This window comes from Aptenodytes patagonicus, chromosome 6 (assembly GCF_965638725.1).
Source record: "Aptenodytes patagonicus chromosome 6, bAptPat1.pri.cur, whole genome shotgun sequence".
NCBI classification, from domain to species: Eukaryota; Metazoa; Chordata; class Aves; order Sphenisciformes; family Spheniscidae; genus Aptenodytes; species Aptenodytes patagonicus.
Genome location: NC_134954.1, coordinates 35,623,923 through 35,636,162, shown reverse-complemented (window position 1 = coordinate 35,636,162; position 12,240 = coordinate 35,623,923). Strand labels below are relative to the sequence as shown.

At 35.7% G+C, this 12,240-nt stretch overlaps 1 protein-coding gene across 1 annotated transcript in view; it reads left to right on the top strand.

Moving 5' to 3' along the window:
• Positions 1-12,240, top strand: part of SPAG16 (sperm associated antigen 16) — a 427,499-nt gene that overhangs the window by 234,983 nt on the left and 180,276 nt on the right. The gene's annotated exons all lie outside the window — the stretch shown is intronic.

Genomic DNA, 12,240 nt, shown 5'->3' with positions numbered 1-12,240 from the left:
AGGGGAGACTCTTCTTTCATTCATGGAAGGAAGACCTGGATCACTCCCGGTCTGCTGCAATTGCAGTGAGCCCTGCAATTGAGATCTAGAGACCTATTTTAGGAGCGTGCTTGGTGAAGCGGGAGTGTTGAGGGGTTTTGTTGTAAAAGTGAAGTACTTCTCTGGTAAGCGTGTATGAATTGAGATGTTTCAAAATGTTGTAATTCAGCCAGATTTTTCTGAGAGCTAATTAAAACTCTGTCAGTATCAGATTTTCAGTCTTGCTTTTAAATCGTGAATTGAGGAAGCATTAAATAATAATAAAAACATTGTTTTAAAAATGGGATAAGCAACGTATCTTTTCATGAATTATTCCAAATTATTTGGGCTAAGCTGAGAGCAGCTACTTAAAACAAAAGCTGGAAACAAATATTCAATTTTATAAAATCAACGACAAATCAGTTAAAGTTTGGAGTTCGGTTCAGTTCAAGACAACTGAGAATTGGGTTTTATAACAGAAATTGTCAGCCAGTTCTGATAACAGATGATGCTTCCCATTACTATCACTAATAAGAATTAGTGGTCAGTGTTTTGCTTAGAAATGAAAACACCAGAAATCTATTGTATCATTGCCTCTTTTCTTAACCTGTTGTAGGATTTTAATACTTTGATCATCCTTTATGGCATATTCATGACCTTTAAGAAATAACACTAAGAATAGCTTTAATTTTATGTCAGAATGGTTTTGAATTTGCACAGACACAGGTTTTGTTTAGACACTTTAAAATATCTTCCCTACTGAGGAAGCTTTTGTAGTCAGAGGAATCAAAGCAAATCTTCATCACCAACCCATGACTCCCACTCACACTCATTACCAACTCTCATTTCTACCTTCAGTGTATCTGATGTGCATTTTGCATTTGAAAATAAGAGAGTAAGGAGCACAGCCATGATGTGAAAGGCTAGTTATCATCATATAATTATTGAAACCTTAAGTCATGCAAAAATCTCGGTGGCTAAAGAGAGCAGGAGGTGGCACAAAAATGTGGCATAGTATGCTTAAAATAGGAGTATTCAGAGTATAAAATAAAAAAGCCTTACTCGGAGTCCTCACTGGTGGACTTTCAGTCTGTTCACAATAAAAGCCCATGTGTTCATTTACGTTACATTACCTAAGTCCAAAAGACAATTGAGTTCTCTTTAGCTAGTCTGTTTAGATGAATTTGTAAGATGTGCTGTAGAAGTGTATGTGGCGTATGCACTTAGTATAAAATGAGTACAGTGGAAAAATTAGATGCTCTTGAAGAGCTTCTGTAAAAAGGGATTTGATGACAACAAGACATGACTGTTTCAAGCTTAAGATGTCCCACCTGAAGACCTAATTCTGCAGAACAGTCAGCTGCAATTGATCCTTATGCCCATGTTGACTAATTCAAGCAAAAAATCAACCCGTGCAGAATATATGGCAAGATGTGGAAATAAGGGAAAGCTATTGACAGATTAATCAGGCTGGTAGTTTCCAGTCTGGATTGTTAATTTGCTGATGCTTATATACAGAAATGCTATACAAAAGAACCTGCAGTGTATTTTGGCTTGGCAGTACTAATTGCCAAGCTAACTGGCTGAGTTTGGCAACACTAATCTTAGACGTTTCCTAGAGTGTCACCTGTAAATTTGTTGTGTGCCTGGAGTTCTCTGATACGAATGAAGCCAGCTGTGCTAGGTACCATCTAAATACGTAACCTCCTTTGGACTCCTTTACAGTCTGGGTATGTGCAACAAAATGGGAAGGTGGAGCAGGCTTACCACAAGGGTTTTTGATGCTTAGAAAATATTTTTCTTCCCATCCTCACAGAATGTGTGCTTATCTAGTTGTCATCTTTAGAATTCTCCCTCTCCAGGTGTCTGCCAGTTGACACAAGCTCTGAACAGGGGACAGAGCACAAGATAACATACTTGTGGTAGGATAGTAATTAGTGATCACAGTTATTGTGCTTAATCTAGTGATTTATTCTTTCCACTAATAAGGAATTAACATTTTATAAATGATAGCTGTCTTTCTTCCTTAATAGTACATATATGGATGGATGCCTGCTTTCAAATTGTGAATGGTCCTGGAAAGCAGCATATTGTAAAGGGGGGGAAGCAAGCAAGATGAATATCAAAGCTATCATTGCCACCTTTCTAAAAGAGATATGTTGTAAATAAATGCTACAAGTGTAAATACATACATTTCTGTAATGTGTTTTTATTTCCAGATTTCAAAAAGCTGCTTTTATATATTAGAAATGTACTTTTTTATCTATAAACATAGCTTTTGAAATACCTACAGCAGAGTTCTCTGTGGTTGAAAACTTGGTATCAAGAAAGTGGGGAGGCTGTTTTCTATCTTTTAGCACCAAAACCCAAGGTGCAACTTTCACAAACATCAAATCCATAATTGGAGTCCAAAGAGTACGAGGTGCAACATCTCTTAAATGGGAAAAGGTTGCCAACTGTTTTAATAAATTACGTAATTCTTTGCCAATGATAAGAAAATTCAGCCTGCTAATTGTTTGAATTTTGTTTTATTAGAAGGTGAAACTACTGCTGATTATTTTTTTTTCACCAATGGATATTATTCACAAGCATTTTTCTTCTGTGTATGTTGGAAGTTTCTGTCATAGATCTAGCCACAAATGGCATTCCTACCAGGAGGATAATGTGAGGTAGCTTTGTAGTTAACAATGTTCTTCTCCTTGACAACTTATGTGCCCTCTATTTAAAGATATGACCTGAGTTTAAAAAACAAAACAAAACAAACAAACAAAAGTCCAAGCACCTTTCTTCTTCCCTGGAGACACAGACACATGCTGAGATGCAACCATGATCCAAGTTACTGAAGGATTTGAGGGAGTCTGAGTTCTGGTGTTGGCACTTCTTGATGCTTTCTGCTGGGAGAATTGGCTGCTTTTAAAGGAAATTAAAAAGAAAATGGCATAACAACTTGGGGGCGGGGGGAAGGGGGAAGAAAGATAACTAATGTACCTGCCGTGGTTAGAGAAAAAAAAAAAAAACAAAAGCAGCAAAACACATGCATATCTGCTATCTTCAAGGTTATCCCATCTTCAATGATTATAGGAAGCAACTGGAACACTAAGTGGGGGAAGAAAGGAAGAGGCTTATAATTTGTGAACAGGTTTTTATTCAGCGCATAGCTCATATTGAAAATATATAGCCAGCCATGTTAACAGCTTAGCAAACAGTTCCAGGATTGTTCTCTCAGACCATAAATTCAGGACTGTCAAAGTCATTTTGGCAGGATTAATTTCAATTATCCAGCTGTAAATATCGTCAGAGATTTACAGCCTGATCTCTGATATGCAAATCAAACTGAACATCATATATCTCATGTAAACACAGGCGGTTATTTAGTTTTGCAAACATATGCTGTTGACTGTATGTTAAATGCAAACATTGTTATGTATGCTTTAAGCTTCAGAAATTATTTTCACCAAAGTCAGAACATTCAGATTATTTTTTTCCCCAGTATATCCATTATATAGTAATTGGACGAGTTCTCCATTTTTCTCTGGTTTCTTTCAGTAGTGCAAAATATGACGGAATTAGGCCACAGAGAAATGCAATTCTGTACTGTCCTGCAGCAGACCTCAGGGTGAATAAATGTCTGCAAATTGGAGCCATTGCTGCTTTCTGTTTGCTGTTTTTTAATCCATGACTTATTTGTTTTCCTTTTCATTTAATACAGTAACTTTTGTCTAGCTCCCTGAAATTTCTCCCATAATCAAAATTTTATTTTAAAATTCTAAAAAATGTAATTGTTTACATCAGTCCTCAGTCATTAATAGTATCCTTTGGTGCATTTGTTCAGGTGCAAATTAAAAAAGTAACTAATCTATCATGGTCACTGTTTATTATCCTGTACAACCACTAATATAGTATCTTGTTACTAAGTTATTACTATATTCTTTTACTTATTTCCAAATAGACACAAAAATAATTGTTGACACCTTTTGCTTTTCTACAAGACTGGGAATTTTCACTTTACCTAGTGTCAGATATATATGACATAAATTAATTCCTACTTTATTTAAATAATTCCTTCTTTTGTTCTTAAGCCTACATTAAGATTCATAGCTTCTGTTATAACTTCTCTCCACTTGATAACTGCTGATTATAGTTTTATTTCTTCTCATAAGAAGCATTTTAATTTTGGGAAATTTAGGGTCAGCATACATTTTAAAGAAATTAAGCAGGGATGGATTTTGTTTAATAAGAAGCCCCTAACTAACTAAAGCTTTCCTTGGAATGATACCATGCAATGATGACACTGCATGTATTTTATTATTAACACATCTTGACAGTGTGCAGTGCAAGACATGATTGAGTTGATTTTAAACTGCTGTTATAGTTTTGGCTGGGTTTTTTTTTTTTTTTCTTTAGTCTTGATAAAGAAGCTAGTTAATATTGCTTAAATTGCCAAGTTGGCTAGTCAAACCAGTTGCTTTGTACCATCACAGCAATATGAAAAGGCACAGAGTTTACACTAACTTCTTTTGGCATCTTTTACTTTCATACTCTGTTTCTTTTTCTTCTTTTTCCCTTAGGCAATGGACAACTTTTAAATGAAATCTTTGATATCATATTTGTAGTTATTTTTCACCACACCAAATGTATCCGTATCAGGACTCTATAAAATCTCCTTTGAAGAAACTGATAAAGATTGTCTAGTTTCAAAATGGAGCCATACTTTCACATTTTGAATCAGAATGAGGGCGTGTAACCAGTCCTTGTCAAAATACCCCTTTTCAGGTGACACTTTCTGACTCGCTTTTCAGTGGGACGGAAGCCATAAGCTGTTCTGGCCAGATACTATGTTTAATTGATTCCAGTAAAAGTGAAACTAATCTATTTTCAGAATAGACAAATGTCCTCCAGGAAATTAGAAAGCTGGTAGAAGAACTTAAAGGAACTGTGGAAGGACCAACTTTGGGTAGTTTGTAATGTCTGTCCTGACAGCATGTGAGGAAATGCTTGCCATTCTGATAAAGGAGAATTCCCTTTGGAGTACTAGGGAGACAACCTGCTATTAATCCCTCAAATCAAAATGAGGCCTATGCCCAAGTTTCCAAACCTATAATTATGCTAGAGTTCTATAACACATTTTTCAGGACCAAAGAAAGTCTAAAACCTAGTTGTTGTTATTCCCAGAAAGCCAATTGTAAAAATCAATCTGAAGTTGTGAATTATCAGGGAAAAAATTATATCCAAAGCATAGTGGTTCGGTTAAGGGGAAAATATGGCTTAGTCTTCATACTACTGAAAAAGATGAATCTTGAAGTACAAAACTTAATCAAGAAGTGTAGCTTGAACTCCATACTGTAAACTTATTTAAATCACGTTACAGGGTTAGTACAAGACAACAGGCATTAATAATGAGAAATGTTTAATATGGTCACATATTTGCAAGTCCAAAAAAACAGATGAGTCTTACCTAATTCCCATAGAATGCCTAAACTGGGAAAGTGATACAATTATTTACATTTGGTGAAACTAAGCAAAGAGGTGAAGTGCTTTACTAAGGCCATATAGTGAGTTACTACTGAAGCCATCATTAAAAACCTAACTCTCCATCCCTTGGTAACATTAAAAAAAAGTCAAAATGAATTGTCTTCAAACTTTCCTACCGGGTGAGAAGAAAGAAAATCAGAATTGGATTTTTAGCAGTAATATAGATTCATGAGAAACATATGTTTATATGGTTATTATTTCTCTGTCACTTAAAGGATGCAGTGATAAAGCAATGCTGGACTTGTTTGCAGTTGCATGGCAATGTTCAAAGCATGCATATACTTAGAGAAATTAAAAGCATATGCTGTTAGTGATATTACAAAGACTGTCAGCCTTCACACTTTGTGACATAAAGTAATCACCATTTGGGACACAGTAGAAACATGTCTCCATGGAATTACACTGTTAGACATGACAGGAATTGTGTAGCTTCTGCTGAAATGTTTGTATTGGTGGTTGTTGGCTACAGGTCTAGGTAAATCAATGTTCTCTGTGGTTTTTACTGGAACTGTCTATGGCAATTTAGTTTGTACATAACAAGCATATTTGAATTTCTTAGTAGTTAAAATGACTATTTTTTTTAAATATCAAAAGTATTTTGAGGTCTTTTTCTAAAGCATTGAAAAGACAGAAATGTAAAAGCTTTGCTTTCTGGTTTCTGCTACTGGTCTTGAAATGTACAGCACTGTTTTTGATTAAGGGTGGGGGAAGAAAAACCAAGTTACTACTTTATTTTTTTTAAACTAGGGTGTGATGAATGGAGCTGCTTTCTTAAATGTTTGAGTTCTCGTCTCTGCAAATATTTCTAGTGGGCTTATCTGAACTCTACAATCAGTTACCTACATAAGATTTCCATCTTCTTTTATGGAAAGATAGCAGAGAAAGTTGCACTTAATTTGCATAAAAGGATGTATCATTTTCTTATCTCAACAGTTTCCTTGCTTCCATTATTTCAGCATCCAATATGGCTTGGAAAAAATTATTAGTTGGAGTTGGGTTTTTTTTATGTCCCAGTTGCCCTCTGTAAGCCCAGAGATGCACAAATTTCCTAAATTATGTATAGTTGGCTGAGAGATTCCTGTTGGATAGCAGAATGCTTTATTTGTTTGAACTGCTAAGGTAATGTAATCTTCTGTAAGTTGGACACCTTTCTACTTGGTTTACCTTACTTGTCAAAATGCCTCCTAGACTCCCTGACAGCTAGTTCAAGAGCAGGATGAATTATGAAGGTAATAGTTAGGCTTCCTTCCATCAACTCCTAACCAAACCAGCTGGCAGGTCCAGAAAACTTAGTCCAGTTTGACTGTGTATACTGTAGTAGGCTCACAGGTTTTTTTTTCTCTCTTTGACAATGTGCAAGTTGAATTCCTTGTCTTATTTGCAAGTGTGCAGGTATTATAACTATGGCTTCTGCAAAATATTGTTCAGATCTTGACAGGGTGTTTCCACTGTCCTACATTCAGTATTCAAATGCAAAGGATCAGCACTGCAGACATTCAGCATACTTTCACTCATAGTATAGTTTTTCACTACGTATCCACGCTCATTATCCAGTCATTTTCTTTCTCCTTCATGATACATTCACTTATTACTGGCAGTCTTTTCTTTACCTAGCCTGTTTTCATAGAAATACTGTCTTACAGTATCTCAACCAAAACAAAAATGAGTTGTACCAACAGAGAGTAATTCATGCAGCAGTGAAAGCTGTCAGATATTATTACAGAATTCAGTGAAGACAACAGTTCATTAAAATGATGTATTTCAATCATCACAACCATATCCTGTCAGTACCAGTTAGTGCAAATATTACATGTATAGTCTGTGATACATGTTAAAGTGGAGTACTGTTACCCAAAGTCACAGTGTGCCATAACATAAGTAATCGTAGATGGTTTCCCTGCTTGTACCTCCAGTGAATTAACAATAACAGGAATACATCTTACTATTCATAAGCAGCAGTACTTTGATAAGCATATCCACCTGAATGTTGAACTATTTTTAGATGCTAATGTCTTCTAGTTTGAAATTAGATGAGTTGGTCATTTGATTGCAAATTAAAAGGCTGCTGTAATGGCTGCCTTTATACATATAAATTCCTGTTTGAATTCTTGTCTTCTGGCTCCAGGCGGTCTTCAGAGATGTGTGTGATGCTTTTGGGGTTTGTTTTTTTCCTTTTTTTTTTTCTTTTTTCTTCCCCCCCCTTTTTTTTTTCAAGGGTTCAGACTTTACACAAAACCTTGTATTGCCAGATTATTTTCTCTCCCAAATGCTGGAACTCTAGATGTCTACCATGTGTATCCTGTTAAAGCAAACTACATTTATCTTTGATTAGCTTCAGCTGCAATATGAACACAAGTCACATCTTAATCCTTAAACAATGACTTCTTATGTACAAAAAACATCTCCTGGGTCTTTTATTGAAGTTGAAAGGCATTGAATTGTGTTTGTACCTTCTTAAAATGTGAATTAATACCATTTTCAGCCCAACAGTGGCTTCTTTTCTCAGTGACGGTTTTCAAAAACCTCAGGGCTCATTTCTGTCCTAAGTCTTAAATTTTCCTGAATGGTAGGACGACATACATATAATACAATTTCTTTGGTACCCTGTGCAGATTTTTCTTTGAGCCAGATCTCAGAATCTTCAGAGTAGACTTTGAAAGCTATAAAGCTTTCCATATATTTTCCAATTGTATCCATATGATACAATTTGTTAACTGTTTACATAGCCAGTCTGACGCTTCTCATCAAAATATGGGGGGGGGGGGGGGGGAGAGGGGGAGGCGTTGCCTTAATGGAGGTGAAGATCAGGGTGAAGAAAACAGAAATGTTGCCAACTTCCCTTCTGCACTTCTAATATTCAGAGTAGGTTTTCTGATGTGAATTGAGACACAACATCACACAAAAATCTTGTCCTAGACTAGCCAATATCTTTCCCAGCTAGGAATCAGTTCACCATCTGAAAGACAATTGTTATGCATCTATTTACTGAACTCAGAGCCTGCAAAGGCATGTATCTGTGGGAAACCTATTAAATATGTATTGGAATTATCCAGTTGATGCAAAACCAATGAATTTCTTTATATTTTAGTATCTCTTTCAAACATATTTCTGTCACCAAAACAAAAATTCTAGATAATAGAGTCTTAATATTGAGACTGCAGTAAAATGTCAACAAAATTTGTGAATTATTTAATACAGAGCAGATAGTCATGGATCATTTCTGTTGCATAAAGGGCATGCCAGTTAGCTGCACAGTGTGAACATCATTGAAGTTATACTTGTATCTCTCCTCTGAAGTTCTAAGAAAAAAATAAAAATACTATGTGATCTTCTGCAGTTATGTTCTGCTGATTAAAAAGCCCTTTTCACAGAATTTTTTCATATCAGAGTTTGTTTCATAGTAATATACGTTTGAGCTAACTGAGTTTGGAAGGTTAAGATGAAAATTAAGGCTTGAGGATGCAGTATGCAATACTAGATGTGAAGTTAGCAGCTAGCACTGCGGGTTGATGAAAACCTAATTCTAAGTGTGTCAACCTTTTAATTCTTATCAGGTTGTCACTTATGGCTTGACAATACTTTGATTACATAGTCAGCACCTACAGCAATAGTATAAACTAAGCTTTGCTATGTGCAACTGAAGATTTTAGTGGTGACTTGCTGGAGATATATTTAAAACAGGATAAGATGATGTCACAACCTCTAGAAGCGCAATGCCAGTATTAAAATCTTGGCAAATACCAATCTGTTAGTTATTAAATACACCATTTGGGCTTTTGGGACCAGAATTTGAGATCCTGGTCACTGAGCTTCTCTTCAATACGCTTTTAGATGTACTCATATGAGGAACTACTTTATGTGCCTATGTATGTAAAGTTTTTGCATTTGCAAGTTTGGGAAGAAAATGAGGATAAGATCATCCCACGTCAATAGGTAGATATCCTACCTCCTCCTACTCTGAAGCGTCGAGTTCTCAGAGAAGTTGCTACTTTTTCCACTCCTGTGGTGTTGAGCATTTAAATCTTGCACACTGTTAGGAATGGATTAGATGTCCCAAACTGTTCTGGTTTTCTGTCAGACTGAGACCAAATTCTTTTCAAAAGGACAAAGAGGTACACTTCTCAAATTTATTTTGGTCAAATCTATCTATATTGAAATTGTTGGTTGTTGTTTCCATTCATGCTTAAGAGTGAGTAATTTGCTAATGAAATTTAAGTATTTTTAAATTACTAAATAAAGCAAAGGACTCTCCCCCCTTGAGAAGTGGGATATATGTTCAGATCTACAAAAGGAGGAAGCTAAACCAGTGCTCTTATATTTTGTGCATGTGTTTCAAGCTAACCTTTTCCTCCAGCTGTTGACAGTGGGAAATACAGCCTTTCCAACTCTTTTTTTTTTTTTTTTTTTTTTGGGGGGGGGGGGGAAGGGGGCGGGTATAATACAAAAATGAGCTTGTAAGAAGAAAGCAGCAGAGTAGTGGGAGGTAGCCTTGGGAATTTAGCCCTTCACATTCTGTGTTTGAGTAGTTTTCCTGCTGAAAACACAGAGCTAGTCCCGTAGTTTGCTATGATGATCTGAACAAAAATGCTAGCACCTGTAGCTTAAATCAGTAGGCCAGGCTTTTTATTCCTTATTCCAGCAGCTGCTTATTAGAGAACCTAGAATGATATTGTTTTTATTGTGGCTCTGTGTCTAAGAGCACAGCAAATCCATTATTCATAATATCTTCCCAAGTTCACAAAACCATTGAATAGTGCTGCATATCTCCTTAAAGCTGCAACCCACTCAAATCCATTTTATTTGGACAAATAAAGAAACTCTGCACTGAAGAAAACCAATTTGAAAACACAATGACATTAATTTTCCTCACTTAAATATTAAAGTGCTTATGTTTATTGCATTTCAGCCATGCTGTACTGTTTTCAAAAAGAATTTGCTCATTTAATAGGTGTAAAGGAATTTCAGTAAATTTAAAATATGGAAGAAAATAAACTAACATATGACAAGAGTAACACTGCTTTTTATGCAGTGAATCTGCACTCTGTAGATTAAACCCATCCATTAATATTCTGTGTAACTGCATACTAATTTACAGTACCACAGTACTGGCCCAGGCTCTCGTGGTTCTCTGCAGTATTGCAACTGACTGTTGTTTTTTTTTTAATAAAATAGGTTTTCACTTGAAAAATGAGAAGGACTAAAGTTCCTGGTTTGCAATATAGCCCCTCTAATTTGCAAAGAGGGGCTTCTAACATTCACTTGTCATTGCATTTTTGAATTTGAGACTAAGTTTTTCTTTATCTGACTTTTTTGATAAAGGTATTTTCTTTTATATATCACAAAACTGTAAGACAGTTTCTGGTAGAATCATTCATGGTGTGCGTATAGTTTTGGTGCCTAATGTATTTGTATGCAATGATGTTCAGTGAGCACAGCTTGCAGAAGTCCCTTTACATGTGCATTGAACACTGTAAGTTACCCATGTTGCTTACATGAGTTTTCCTGAATATGGGTTGGGATTAAGATCTAGAGTTGTCAGTCTAATCTCATATTTTTAAAAAAAAAAAAAAAGCAGCTGGTGAAATTAAATTATGAAGTGCTGGTACTGCTTTCTCTATCCTATATGGAATTTCATTACTATAAAGCTAGACCAGCAAATGGATTCTGAGGTAAATTAATGGTGGAGTTTTTGTTTGTTTGTGGGGTGGGGGTTTTTTTGGGGGGGAGGGGGGGGATTGAGGGCTGATAGCTGAGCTAAGTCATTTTTATAAAAACTGTGGATGTAGTTGAGTTCTCTAGATTTATTCTGCTGGTCTCCTATATAGTTCTTGTTTCAGTTTTTCCCTTTTGTCGGTAGTTTTACAACAGTTGATTTTTTTTGAAGGAAGGCAAGAATTTTGTTTTAGAAACAGTGAAAACCTAGGTCATCCTTCATGCAGTTTAATGGCAACTCTTAGCAAACAGAAGCCCTGAGAGAGTCACTTCTTGTTCTTCAGTGAGACAAGTCTTCTTGTCAGCTTCTGCCTAATTTTGGTAAAGTCACGCAACAAAGTTCTCGCCTAAGCAGATGTTAGAGGGTGGGCTCCCTTCATTTGATAAGCACGAATAGTTGGATCTTTAAAAGTGCCTGAAGGGTTGATTGAAAATCTGTCGGAGTGGGCACATTGTCACTTTTGAAAATCCCATTAAGGATCTAATTGATTATTTAGGCACCCAAAAGCTATATGAACCTGAAACTCTGTATTGTCAGGGAAGTTTGGAAATCTCATCCTCAATGTACAAAGTTATAGAGAATATGGTATGATAGATCTCTATGGGATGAACTCAGAGTATGCTTTGGCAAGGTATTTTAGACTTTACTGTTACAAGAGTAGCGTTTTTAAAAAAATGTGCTGTTATATACTGTTACAGGCTTAAAATCCTATAAAAAGCAATTATTTATTACATTTGTCAGTGACTTTTCAGAAGAAATATGTCAGATCAGCCTCACAGTAAGATACCGGGTTTCAACAGACGATGTGCATTCCAGTATAGCATAGTAAGTTTATCTGGTCTTCTGGTGTAAAGATATTTCAAATTTTATTTTTCATTTTCACATTTCTCATTTTCTGTATTATGTGTGACCAGTCAGTAGTTGTGCATATAATGCCATATTCTTTATCTACTAACATAATCAAGTAGAAGAGTGAA